The sequence below is a fragment of the Sinohyriopsis cumingii genome, unplaced genomic scaffold, assembly GCF_028554795.1.
Source record: "Sinohyriopsis cumingii isolate HCF-2022 unplaced genomic scaffold, ASM2855479v2 utg000938l, whole genome shotgun sequence".
Taxonomy (NCBI): domain Eukaryota; kingdom Metazoa; phylum Mollusca; class Bivalvia; order Unionida; family Unionidae; genus Sinohyriopsis; species Sinohyriopsis cumingii.
The window spans coordinates 1064511-1077332 of NW_028315944.1; positions in this window are offsets into that span (position 1 = coordinate 1064511).

Genomic DNA, 12822 nt, shown 5'->3' on the forward strand with positions numbered 1-12822 from the left:
CAGGATTGCACCCCTATACATAATGTTATACAGGACTGCACCCCCTATACATACTGTTATACATGATTGCACCCACTATTCATACCGTTATACAGGATCTCACCCCTTATACATACTGTTATACAGGATTGCACCCCAGTAGTATATGGGTCACCCTAGCGTCAAGTGGACTTACCATGCAAAAACAGTCGATTCACTCTGGCGTCAAGGGGAATTTAACATGGGAAATTTTAACATGGATGGAACTGTAGAGCGTCAAGGGGAATTGAACATGGAAATTGAACAGGACCGGTACTTTAACGTCAATGGGACTTTAACGTTAAAATATGGGGTTTGCACTTTGTCGTAAATGGAAATTGAACATGGGAATGTCACCTGGATGTCAATGGGAATTGAACTTTGGGTGACGTCATGAGGTTTATAGGGTCAAAACATTTTATAGGGATTTTAATGTATTTGTAAGGACAAAGGGTAGATAGGGACAAACATACAAATACACATTTAAACACACAGAAAAGACGACAGAAATGTTCTAAAACAAACCTCACAGAGAGAATAATGGCTCAAAAAAGAAAAGTCTATTGTATGGGTTCAAAACATTTATTCAAGTATATACATGGGCTCTCTGGCCTGTACTTTGGTCTAAGCACTATCCATTTAATACATAAACATTTCTACATCAAACAAACCTATTTACTAGTTATTTAGTTCTTGGCTCTAGTAAACCTGTTTACATTTAATGTTCATTTATAAGAAAAAGCTAACACAAAACAAGTAACATGCAATCAAATAGGACAAAGTTCATGTTTCTCTCTCTCTCTATTCGTCTCACACGTTGTTAAAAATCTGGTCAGCTAGCACTTGTGTCCCAGCGTAGATATTTCCCATCACTTAATCCGTTTCATTCATAAATCGGCTGTTATATCCATCGTGCTAGGTACACTTATCAGTAAGCAGATCAAGTGCAGTCATCGTCTTCTTCCCATGGAGGTACAATGTATACCATATGAATGGTTACCTTTCCTTCGTTGATGTCAAATTTTCCTCTCATCGACTGCACGTCTTCAATAGCCCTAAAAAGTTTGGACGAAGTTATTTCTGCAGGTGTGCTAAATCCGAGACATACAGGTGAGTTCAAACTGTCGCGATACATAGATAGGCTCAAACGACCTCGATCTTTGACTTGGCAATGACATTTGAGTTCCTCTAACAGTGAGTCAAGTAGGTCCGTAATGAAACCTGCTACTTCCTCGCCTGAAATGTCAGACGCGAAGTCTCTAAATTTCACCGTGTAGGTGTAAGTTGTCGTTCTAAATTTTCTTGAGGTCGCTGTCTGAGTCATTTGGATGCTAAAATACTCCTGTAGGTCTACTGAATCCTTTCTCTTCTTGGACGCACTTTGCTGTGACGGTATGGTAGTGAAAGAAGTCAGTGATGTTTGTTCCTTCTCTTTTTTCATCTGCGTAGAGTGATTCATCTTTCTCGTTGCTTGTCCTCGCAATGAAGTGTCGTTCTTGGAAGTCGTCCCTTTTTATACTGGGTGATATCAGTATGTCCATAAGGTAAAGTTTTGTGGTCTGGAAGTTTCACTAGCTGCACGTAGTTTGTCATGGCGTTAGTACATAAATAACTAAGATGACTGCATAAATAACTGCATTGGTGATGTGATAGTGAGGCAAAGAATCACACCCGAGTTTCTCGTTGGACTTGAGTCTTACGCTCTATACTTGCTGTTTGAAGGGATTCATTTTTTCTCAATTGGTCTTAGTAGTGACAATGAACTGTTGGTCTTGGACGTTGTCCTTTTTTATATGCTGACCAATATTGATGTGACCGTACGGCAAAGTAAAGTGGTTGGGAAGTCGCACTCGCTTCTGGTACACGATTTGATAGACCTTTTCCAAGGGTCGACTGACGATGTGGTGAGTGGGTAAACGTACAATCTTGTTCGGCTGGTAGGTGGTCACTTTAAAGTTTGCATCCTCTCCAGACTGCAATGCTTCTTTCAATACGCCAAAGTTGACCACACGACTGGTACGATAATTCAGAGTCAGTCCTTTCACTTTACACTCTGTGTGCACTTCTCCTTGTGGGTCCCGGTATTCGTAGCCGTAATTTTTAGGACCGCCACTCGCGAAACTTAGAATCTTGTCGTCAGGATGTTCGTCTGTCCAGGCTCCTAAACGGTCTCCTTCGATGTTAGGGTGTTGCTGACCCGGTCGATCGATGTAGATGCAACTGTCCGTGTCAAAGTACAGGACGCGATCCCCTAACAGTTCTAAAGCTTCGTACAATTTTAAGCGAGCATGAGCTGTCACGTAAGCCGCAATGATGACATTTCCAAAAGGGTCGTCTTGTACAAAGTCCAGATCTTCTTCGTAATTGACCAAGATTAAATCCTCTCGAACGACGTCCACGTGTTTCATGTATTTGGTTTTGTCGTGAATCATCTGGAAGTAGCGGGAAGGTTCTGTCAAATATTCCGTCTTGGGTAAACACGGTCGTTGTGCCATTTTACCCCACAAGCAATTTAACATCACTTTGGCAAACGATCGCCTGCCTTCGTTTTTCTCGATGTGGTCTAAAGTGATGCCTTCTTGTTCCCGGTATTTCTCTTTGAATTTTATTTGGTCTTCGGGAGTGTGACACCAGGAAGGATAGCCGCTGGCTTCTTGCTTCAGTTTCAAAAAGGCATCCACGTAGTCTGCGAAAATGCCTTTCTGAGTAGGGTCACCCTTGTGGTATTGTTGTGTCTTGGGAAAGTGGCAAATTTCGTACACTTCTAACAGTTGGTATCCCATGTCCAGAGCTTTGAACAATTCTACGCTGACCCAGGTTCCCGTCAAGGCCCGTTCTTCCTGGGTGTGCTGACAAGGCTGATCTTGGTTGCACGTTTCGGCACAAGTACGGCACAAGGGAAACATCAGTTTGCCTTGACAATGGTGAGGTAAGGCGGGATGGTATAGGTTCGTGGGAGGCAAAACTTTGCACTTGATCAAGCCTTCGTATTGTCGAATGTTGACCAGGTCGATGTGTTCCGTCAGCAATTGCGGGTGCCCTGTAGGAAAGTGACAATATTTGCACACGTAGGGATACAGCGAACACACATCCAAGTATTTGATTTCTTCTCCTTTCTCTTCGTCGGCTTGGTACAGCAAACAGGTGGCATTGGTCCTTCCTCCGTACAAACTATCCCTCGGGTTCAGGGGGTCCATCAGCTTGTAACTTTCCACGACACGTTTAAACTCGGGATCGATTTTCAAACGATGATTATATTCGTGTTCCCACATTTCCACCACTTGGTATCCTTGCTGTTCTAACTTCAAGCGTCGCTGACAAGTGTCCTGGTACAGGTCTTCCATGGTCCGTTGTAAAAACTGATTTTTAGTGTCACGGTCAGGGTAGCAGACGGGACATCCGTGAAATAAGCAACCGTTAAACTCATACACGATCTTGGGGTTTTTTAAGTCCCAGCCATCGACCGAATACGTTCCGATGGTCCTTTCGCCTCCTCCGTTGCGGGCATGCTGAATCCATTTGCCTTCCTTGTCGCACAAGTAATGTAACCAGCGTAGGGCTTTGACCGAGTATTGACGCTTGACATAGTTGGTCGTTTGAGGACTGATGACAGCCACGGTCTTTTGAGGCATGAATCGTTGGCGGTACACTAAGGAACACGCTTTGGCAATGGTGCAAGCTTCTTTCAAAGGATCGACCCCTCCGTGTTCCATGAACAGTTCTCGAAATTTTCCACAGCAACGTCGTAAAATGTCCACGTCGGAACGACAATACTTTAACATTTCTTCCTGAAAGTCGAAGGGGTCAGAGGCATGAGCCTGGTACCAAGCGTAGAAATCTTCTCGTTGTTCGGTACGCATGTTGTCGGGGTCGTAATAGTGAGCCTCAGGTAAATGGGGTAGAACGGCATGTTGATTGGCTTCCGTATTGAAAAAGTGTGGAAAGTACCCTTTAGCCATTTCTGTCATTCCAAACGTTTTAGGCATTCGACTCAAAGGCATGGCCAAGTAACTCATCGAATCTTTAAACTGCACTTGTCCCACTTGCATGAAAATGATTTTGGCTCCGTTCAAAGTCACTTTAGGACGTTCGGTGCCATGTTCCGTATAGTACCTCAAAAGAAACTGTCCATCGTATCCGGAGAAATTGTGAGCCATCACTGTGGCATGACGATGACAATCTCGGTAACGTTCGATGTCCTCTTTGCTCCATGTCTTGTCGATGGGGTCTAAGACCCATTTAGCAAAATCGTCTAGCGTCTTTGGTCCTCGAAAGATTTTTTCACGCCCTCCAGGAATTTTGCTGCAGTGAGGGCAATAACTGAAGATAGGTTCTTGAATACACTTCTCGCACGCTCGATGAGCCACGCAGAAATTAGGAATTTGAATGCCAGTCTCTTGCATGCATTCGAAATCGAAAAAGATGAAATTGCCTTTCTTCTTGTGACCGTCCTCTTTCTCTGGTGGGGGTTGGTATTTTTGCACGTAACATTGGTGTTCCAAGTCCACAATGTGGTGACAAATGTGACATTTTTTCTTTCCTGAACATACGTGTGTCTTGACACTATTGGTACGTATGCCTTGTCCACACGCGGGGCACAATCTCAGCAGTTGACAAGCGCATTTCTTCTGTGAACCTTGCGTCTTCAAATGTTGTTGGTAACAGGTAGGGCTGACAAACGTGCGCAGACAAGTTGAACAAGGCACTGGTTCTTCGCTCAGACAGGGTTGAGAGGCCAAACATCCTGAGCATTTCCATCCACAATGTTTGTGTTGCTCTCGATTATTATAACCACAGTCACATTTCTCACAATAATAAATATATCCCAGGAATCCAGTGATACTGGTAATGGTATCGAAATGTTCATCGTGATGATAAAGGTGAATGTATTTTCCGTCCTTAAAATGTTGGCATCGAAACAACAGAGGCCCGCGCATTTCTTGAGGGTGCACTTTCAAGGTGTAGCGTGGAGCTAGGGCATCTTGCAATTTTTGCATCTCAGGAATGCCACAGGGTGTCTTTGGACAGTCCGGCTTGTTGTAACAGGAGTTCTGCTTCATTTCGTTGTTTGGCTCGGTCGGATTGTTGAATAGTTTTCCAGGTTCTTTTCCATTCTACCGTGTCGTTCTTGTTGGCATAGGTTCGTCCCACCACGATGGCACGGGCTAAACACATCTGGTCATGAGGGTTGTTAATTCGGACGAGACTTGTTTTGGTGTTGCGAAGGACGTCCACCAATAAGACCTTTTTGCGTCCTGTTCCTTGAGGAAGAGAGACGTGAGCCATTTTCAGTGTGGCTTTACCATCGGTGATGTCAAACTTGTCATTGGATTGTTGCACCTGTTGTATCTTGTCCATGACTTTGGAAGGGGTCAGTTCTGCGGGTCTGCTAAACTCGATCCAAACAGGGGATTTCAAGCTGTCGTGTTGTATGGATAGTGTCAAGCGATCGTCTTCTTTGGGTTGACATTGTCGCTTGAGTGCGGTGAGCAAAGAATCCCACATCTCGGTGATGAACCCTTCTGCTTTCTCCAACGGTACGTCGGACTTGAAATCTTTAAACTTCACCGTGTAGGTGTAAGCCGTGGTTCTAAATTTTCTAGAGGAGCGCTTTTCCGTCTCTCGAATGTGATAGTACTTTTCAGGGTTGACTGGTGAACTTTGGTTTGGAGTAGACTCTCTCTGTCTGGTCGCAGACGTGGAAGGTGTTGGTTCAGGTTCGCTTATGTCTTCTATTTGAGCGAACACTTCTTTTCGTGTGTGAGGCGATACGTCACTTCGCTGCCTCTTACGTTCTTCTTCTCTCTCACTGAAATCGTGCGATCGTTTCATCTCGATTGCTGATTCAGAAATGATTTAACCAAGTTCATTCTTTCCATATATACCTTCTCTACCTCTCGTTGTGACAATGACTTGGTATATTTCACAAGGCAAGTGAAAGCCAAGCATATAGGAACCCAACGACAGCGTTGCGTCTTAAACACCTCATGCATCTTGACGACCCTTCGATTCAAACCCTACCACGAAAGAAAATAGTTGCAAGAAAAATAAAACAGACAGTTGGTGTCTTCAAGAGAGCTAGAGACGGCACTGTGTCGCTGGGACACGTACGTACGTACTCCAGAAAACTACGCTACTCGACAACGTGAGTGTGCTTGTCAAAATGTTTGAATAAGATTAAAAATGTTTGTCAGTTTCAAAACGCGAACCAGTACTGTGTCCGTTTAATATTTGATGTGGCAAGAAGAAATGGTACAATACGCAACAAAGGGTTTGTACGTTTACACTCCAATCTGTCTGTACTGCAATGGTAACAGCGCTCTTGCGTTGGCATTATTTTGCCACACTACCTTTTAAATAAAACAATGCATCACTCATCATAAACGATTTCATTGGCTATACTTATTTTCTTACCGCTTTCGCTTCGAATTGACTTCAGTACCTTTTCGCACAGCGACAAGATCGGACGTGTATTTTTATTCTGCGTCTGGTCGCTACACTACTTGCCCTGAATTTACAACCAAACAATGTGTTACACATTGTAATTGACTTCATTGGCTAACCGATATTTTACACTTCTGTCTCTGTTGATGTGAGTGTGCTTGTCAAAATGTTTGAGTAAGATTAAAAATGTTTGTTAGTTTCAAAACGCGAACCAGTACTGTGGCCGTTTAATATTTGATGTGGCAAGAAGAAATGGTACAATACGCAACAAAGGGTTTGTATGTTCACACTCCAATCTGTCTGTACTGCAATGGTAACAGCGCTCTTGCGTTGGTAATATTTTGCCACACTACCTTAAAAAAAACCCCAATGCATCACTCATCATAAACGATTTCATTGGCTATACTTATTTTCTTACCGCTTTCGCTTCGAATTGACTTCAGTACCTTTTTGCACAGCGACAAGATCGGACGTGTTTTTTTTATTCTGCGGCTGGTCGCTACACTACTGTCAACAAGCCCTGAATTTACAACCAAAGTGACTTCATTGGCTAACCGATATTTTACAATTCTGTCTCTATTGATGTGAGTGTGCTTGTCGAAATGTTTGAGTAAGATTAAAAATGTTTGTCAGTTTCAAAACGCGAACCAGTATTGTGGCCGTTTAATATTTGACGTGGCAAGAAGAAATGGTACAATACGCAACAAAGGGTTTGTACGTTTACACTCCAATCTGTCTGCACTGCAATGGTAATAGCACACTTGCGTTGGTATTATTTTGCCACACTACCTTTAATAAAACCCCAATGCATCACTCATCATAAGCGATTTCATTGGCTATACTTATTTTCTTACCGCTTTCGCTTCGAATTGACTTCAGTACCTTTTCGCACAGCGACAAGATCGGACGTGTTTTTTTATTCTGCGGCTGGTCGCTACTCTACTTGCCCTGAATTTACAATCAAACAATGTGTTACACATTGTAAGTGAAATAAAGAATTCTTATCTTATCTTATGTAAATGAAGATACCTCTTCATTTTTGAAAAAAATGACATGACGAACAGTTCACGTAATTATGGTGACTACTGATCACAATTTTGGAGAGGTATCTTCAAACGGGAACATATTCCATTAGGGTATAAATCAAAACTACAATGAGAGAGAGAGAGAGAGAGATCGAGAGAGAGAGATCATGTATTCCTACTTTAAAAATATGTCGACACGTACGGTTTTTTTTAAGGCACATTTTCCTTATGAAAGTTTCAAAGAAACACATAATTCCATTTACATAAGATAAGATAAGAATTCTTTATTTCAGACTACATAGTCTATACATCTAAATTAAAATATAGATATAAAGTAAAATCACTGAAAACATAAAAGAACATATAGAACATAACACAATCACATCCATAGAAAAAATACACCCTTTACAAAAAATATCACAAGAGTGAACTGAAGACGCATGTAATTAAAGAGTGACCACAGAAAAGTACTTCCAAACAAGTCGTGCTATATTTCGTAACATGACTAACATAATTTCCATGAGCCGCTCATGGCGTGATCATTTGTGTTTTAGTTTTATTGTTTGTGAAGTGACTAATGGTCAGGTACAGGAAAACGTGTCTGATCATCTCACGGTGCGAATAACAAGTGAAACCAATTTGAAGCTAAGGCGGTGGAAAATATCGACTGACCAATGAAGTCACTTACAATGTGTAACACATTGTTTGATTGTAAATTCAACAATAGAATAAAAAAAACACGTCCGATCTTGTCGCTGTGCAAAAAGGTACTGAAGTCAATTCGAAGCGAAAGCGGTAAGAAAATAAGTTTAGCCAATGAAATCGTTTATGATGAGTGATGCATTGGGGTTTTTTTTAAGGTAGTGTGGCAAAATATTGCCAACGCAAGAGCGCTGTTACCATTGCAGTACAGACAGATTGGAGTGTGAACATACAAACCCTTTGTTGCGTATTGTACCATTTCTTCTTGCCACATCAAATATTAAACGGCCACAGTACTGGTTCGCGTTTTGAAACTAACAAACATTTTTAATCTTACTCAAACATTTTGACAAGCACACTCACATCAACAGAGACAGAAGTGTAAAATATCGGTTAGCCAATGAAGTCAATTACAATGTGTAACACATTGTTTGGTTGTAAATTCAGGGCAAGTAGTGTAGCGACCAGACGCAGAATAAAAATACACGTCCGATCTTGTCGCTGTGCGAAAAGGTACTGAAGTCAATTCGAAGCGAAAGCGGTAAGAAAATAAGTATAGCCAATGAAATCGTTTATGATGAGTGATGCATTGTTTTATTTAAAAGGTAGTGTGGCAAAATAATGCCAACGCAAGAGCGCTGTTACCATTGCAGTACAGACAGATTGGAGTGTAAACGTACAAACCCTTTGTTGCGTATTGTACCATTTCTTCTTGCCACATCAAATATTAAACGGACACAGTACTGGTTCGCGTTTTGAAACTGACAAACATTTTTAATCTTATTCAAACATTTTGGCAAGCACACTCACGTTGTCGAGTAGCGTAGTTTTCTGGAGTACGTACGTACGTGTCCCAGCGACACAGTGCCGTCTCTAGCTCTCTTGAAGACACCAACTGTCTGTTTTATTTTTCTTGCAACTATTTTCTTTCGTGGTAGGGTTTGAATCGAAGGGTCGTCAAGATGCATGAGGTGTTTAAGACGCAACGCTGTCGTTGGGTTCCTATATGCTTGGCTTTCACTTGCCTTGTTAAAATACACCAAGTCATTGTCACAACGAGAGGTAGAGAAGGTATATATGGAAAGAATGAACTTGGTTAAATCATTTCTGAATCAGCAATCGAGATGAAACGATCGCACGATTTCAGTGAGAGAGAAGAAGAACGTAAGAGGCAGCGAAGTGACGTATCGCCTCACACACGAAAAGAAGTGTTCGCTCAAATAGAAGACATAAGCGAACCTGAACCAACACCTTCCACGTCTGCGACCAGACAGAGAGAGTCTACTCCAAACCAAAGTTCACCAGTCAACCCTGAAAAGTACTATCACATTCGAGAGACGGAAAAGCGCTCCTCTAGAAAATTTAGAACCACGGCTTACACCTACACGGTGAAGTTTAAAGATTTCAAGTCCGACGTACCGTTGGAGAAAGCAGAAGGGTTCATCACCGAGATGTGGGATTCTTTGCTCACCGCACTCAAGCGACAATGTCAACCCAAAGAAGACGATCGCTTGACACTATCCATACAACACGACAGCTTGAAATCCCCTGTTTGGATCGAGTTTAGCAGACCCGCAGAACTGACCCCTTCCAAAGTCATGGACAAGATACAACAGGTGCAACAATCCAATGACAAGTTTGACATCACCGATGGTAAAGCCACACTGAAAATGGCTCACGTCTCTCTTCCTCAAGGAACAGGACGCAAAAAGGTCTTATTGGTGGACGTCCTTCGCAACACCAAAACAAGTCTCGTCCGAATTAACAACCCTCATGACCAGATGTGTTTAGCCCGTGCCATCGTGGTGGGACGAACCTATGCCAACAAGAACGACACGGTAGAATGGAAAAGAACCTGGAAAACTATTCAACAATCCGACCGAGCCAAACAACGAAATGAAGCAGAACTCCTGTTACAACAAGCCGGACTGTCCAAAGACACCCTGTGGCATTCCTGAGATGCAAAAATTGCAAGATGCCCTAGCTCCACGCTACACCTTGAAAGTGCACCCTCAAGAAATGCGCGGGCCTCTGTTGTTTCGATGCCAACATTTTAAGGACGGAAAATACATTCACCTTTATCATCACGATGAACATTTCGATACCATTACCAGTATCACTGGATTCCTGGGATATATTTATTATTGTGAGAAATGTGACTGTGGTTATAATAATCGAGAGCAACACAAACATTGTGGATGGAAATGCTCAGGATGTTTGGCCTCTCAACCCTGTCTGAGCGAAGAACCAGTGCCTTGTTCAACTTGTCTGCGCACGTTTGTCAGCCCTACCTGTTACCAACAACATTTGAAGACGCAAGGTTCACAGAAGAAATGCGCTTGTCAACTGCTGAGATTGTGCCCCGCGTGTGGACAAGGCATACGTACCAATAGTGTCAAGACACACGTATGTTCAGGAAAGAAAAAATGTCACATTTGTCACCACATTGTGGACTTGGAACACCAATGTTACGTGCAAAAATACCAACCCCCACCAGAGAAAGAGGACGGTCACAAGAAGAAAGGCAATTTCATCTTTTTCGATTTCGAATGCATGCAAGAGACTGGCATTCAAATTCCTAATTTCTGCGTGGCTCATCGAGCGTGCGAGAAGTGTATTCAAGAACCTATCTTCAGTTATTGCCCTCACTGCAGCAAAATTCCTGGAGGGCGTGAAAAAATCTTTCGAGGACCAAAGACGCTAGACGATTTTGCCAAATGGGTCTTAGACCCCATCGACAAGACATGGAGCAAAGAGGACATCGAACGTTACCGAGATTGTCATCGTCATGCCACAGTGATGGCTCACAATTTCTCCGGATACGATGGACAGTTTCTTTTGAGGTACTATACGGAACATGGCACCGAACGTCCTAAAGTGACTTTGAACGGAGCCAAAATCATTTTCATGCAAGTGGGACAAGTGCAGTTTAAAGATTCGATGAGTTACTTGGCCATGCCTTTGAGTCGAATGCCTAAAACGTTTGGAATGACAGAAATGGCTAAAGGGTACTTTCCACACTTTTTCAATACGGAAGCCAATCAACATGCCGTTCTACCCCATTTACCTGAGGCTCACTATTACGACCCCGACAACATGCGTACCGAACAACGAGAAGATTTCTACGCTTGGTACCAGGCTCATGCCTCTGACCCCTTCGACTTTCAGGAAGAAATGTTAAAGTATTGTCGTTCCGACGTGGACATTTTACGACGTTGCTGTGGAAAATTTCGAGAACTGTTCATGGAACACGGAGGGGTCGATCCTTTGAAAGAAGCTTGCACCATTGCCAAAGCGTGTTCCTTAGTGTACCGCCAACGATTCATGCCTCAAAAGACCGTGGCTGTCATCAGTCCTCAAACGACCAACTATGTCAAGCGTCAATACTCGGTCAAAGCCCTACGCTGGTTACATTACTTGTGCGACAAGGAAGGCAAATGGATTCAGCATGCCCGCAACGGAGGAGGCGAAAGGACCATCGGAACGTATTCGGTCGATGGCTGGGACTTAAAAAACCCCAAGATCGTGTATGAGTTTAACGGTTGCTTATTTCACGGATGTCCCGTCTGCTACCCTGACCGTGACACTAAAAATCAGTTTTTACAACGGACCATGGAAGACCTGTACCAGGACACTTGTCAGCGACGCTTGAAGTTAGAACAGCAAGGATACCAAGTGGTGGAAATGTGGGAACACGAATATAATCATCGTTTGAAAATCGATCCCGAGTTTAAACGTGTCGTGGAAAGTTACAAGCTGATGGACCCCCTGAACCCGAGGGATAGTTTGTACGGAGGAAGGACCAATGCCACCTGTTTGCTGTACCAAGCCGACGAAGAGAAAGGAGAAGAAATCAAATACTTGGATGTGTGTTCGCTGTATCCCTACGTGTGCAAATATTGTCACTTTCCTACAGGGCACCCGCAATTGCTGACGGAACACATCGACCTGGTCAACATTCGACAATACGAAGGCTTGATCAAGTGCAAAGTTTTGCCTCCCACGAACCTATACCATCCCGCCTTACCTCACCATTGTCAAGGCAAACTGATGTTTCCCTTGTGCCGTACTTGTGCCGAAACGTGCAACCAAGATCAGCCTTGTCAGCACACCCAGGAAGAACGGGCCTTGACGGGAACCTGGGTCAGCGTAGAATTGTTCAAAGCTCTGGACATGGGATACCAACTGTTAGAAGTGTACGAAATTTGCCACTTTCCCAAGACACAACAATACCACAAGGGTGACCCTACTCAGAAAGGCATTTTCGCAGACTACGTGGATGCCTTTTTGAAACTGAAGCAAGAAGCCAGCGGCTATCCTTCCTGGTGTCACACTCCCGAAGACCAAATAAAATTCAAAGAGAAATACCGGGAACAAGAAGGCATCACTTTAGACCACATCGAGAAAAACGAAGGCAGGCGATCGTTTGCCAAAGTGATGTTAAATTGCTTGTGGGGTAAAATGGCACAACGACCGTGTTTACCCAAGACGGAATATTTGACAGAACCTTCCCGCTACTTCCAGATGATTCACGACAAAACCAAATACATGAAACACGTGGACGTCGTTCGAGAGGATTTAATCTTGGTCAATTACGAAGAAGATCTGGACTTTGTACAAGACGACCCTTTTG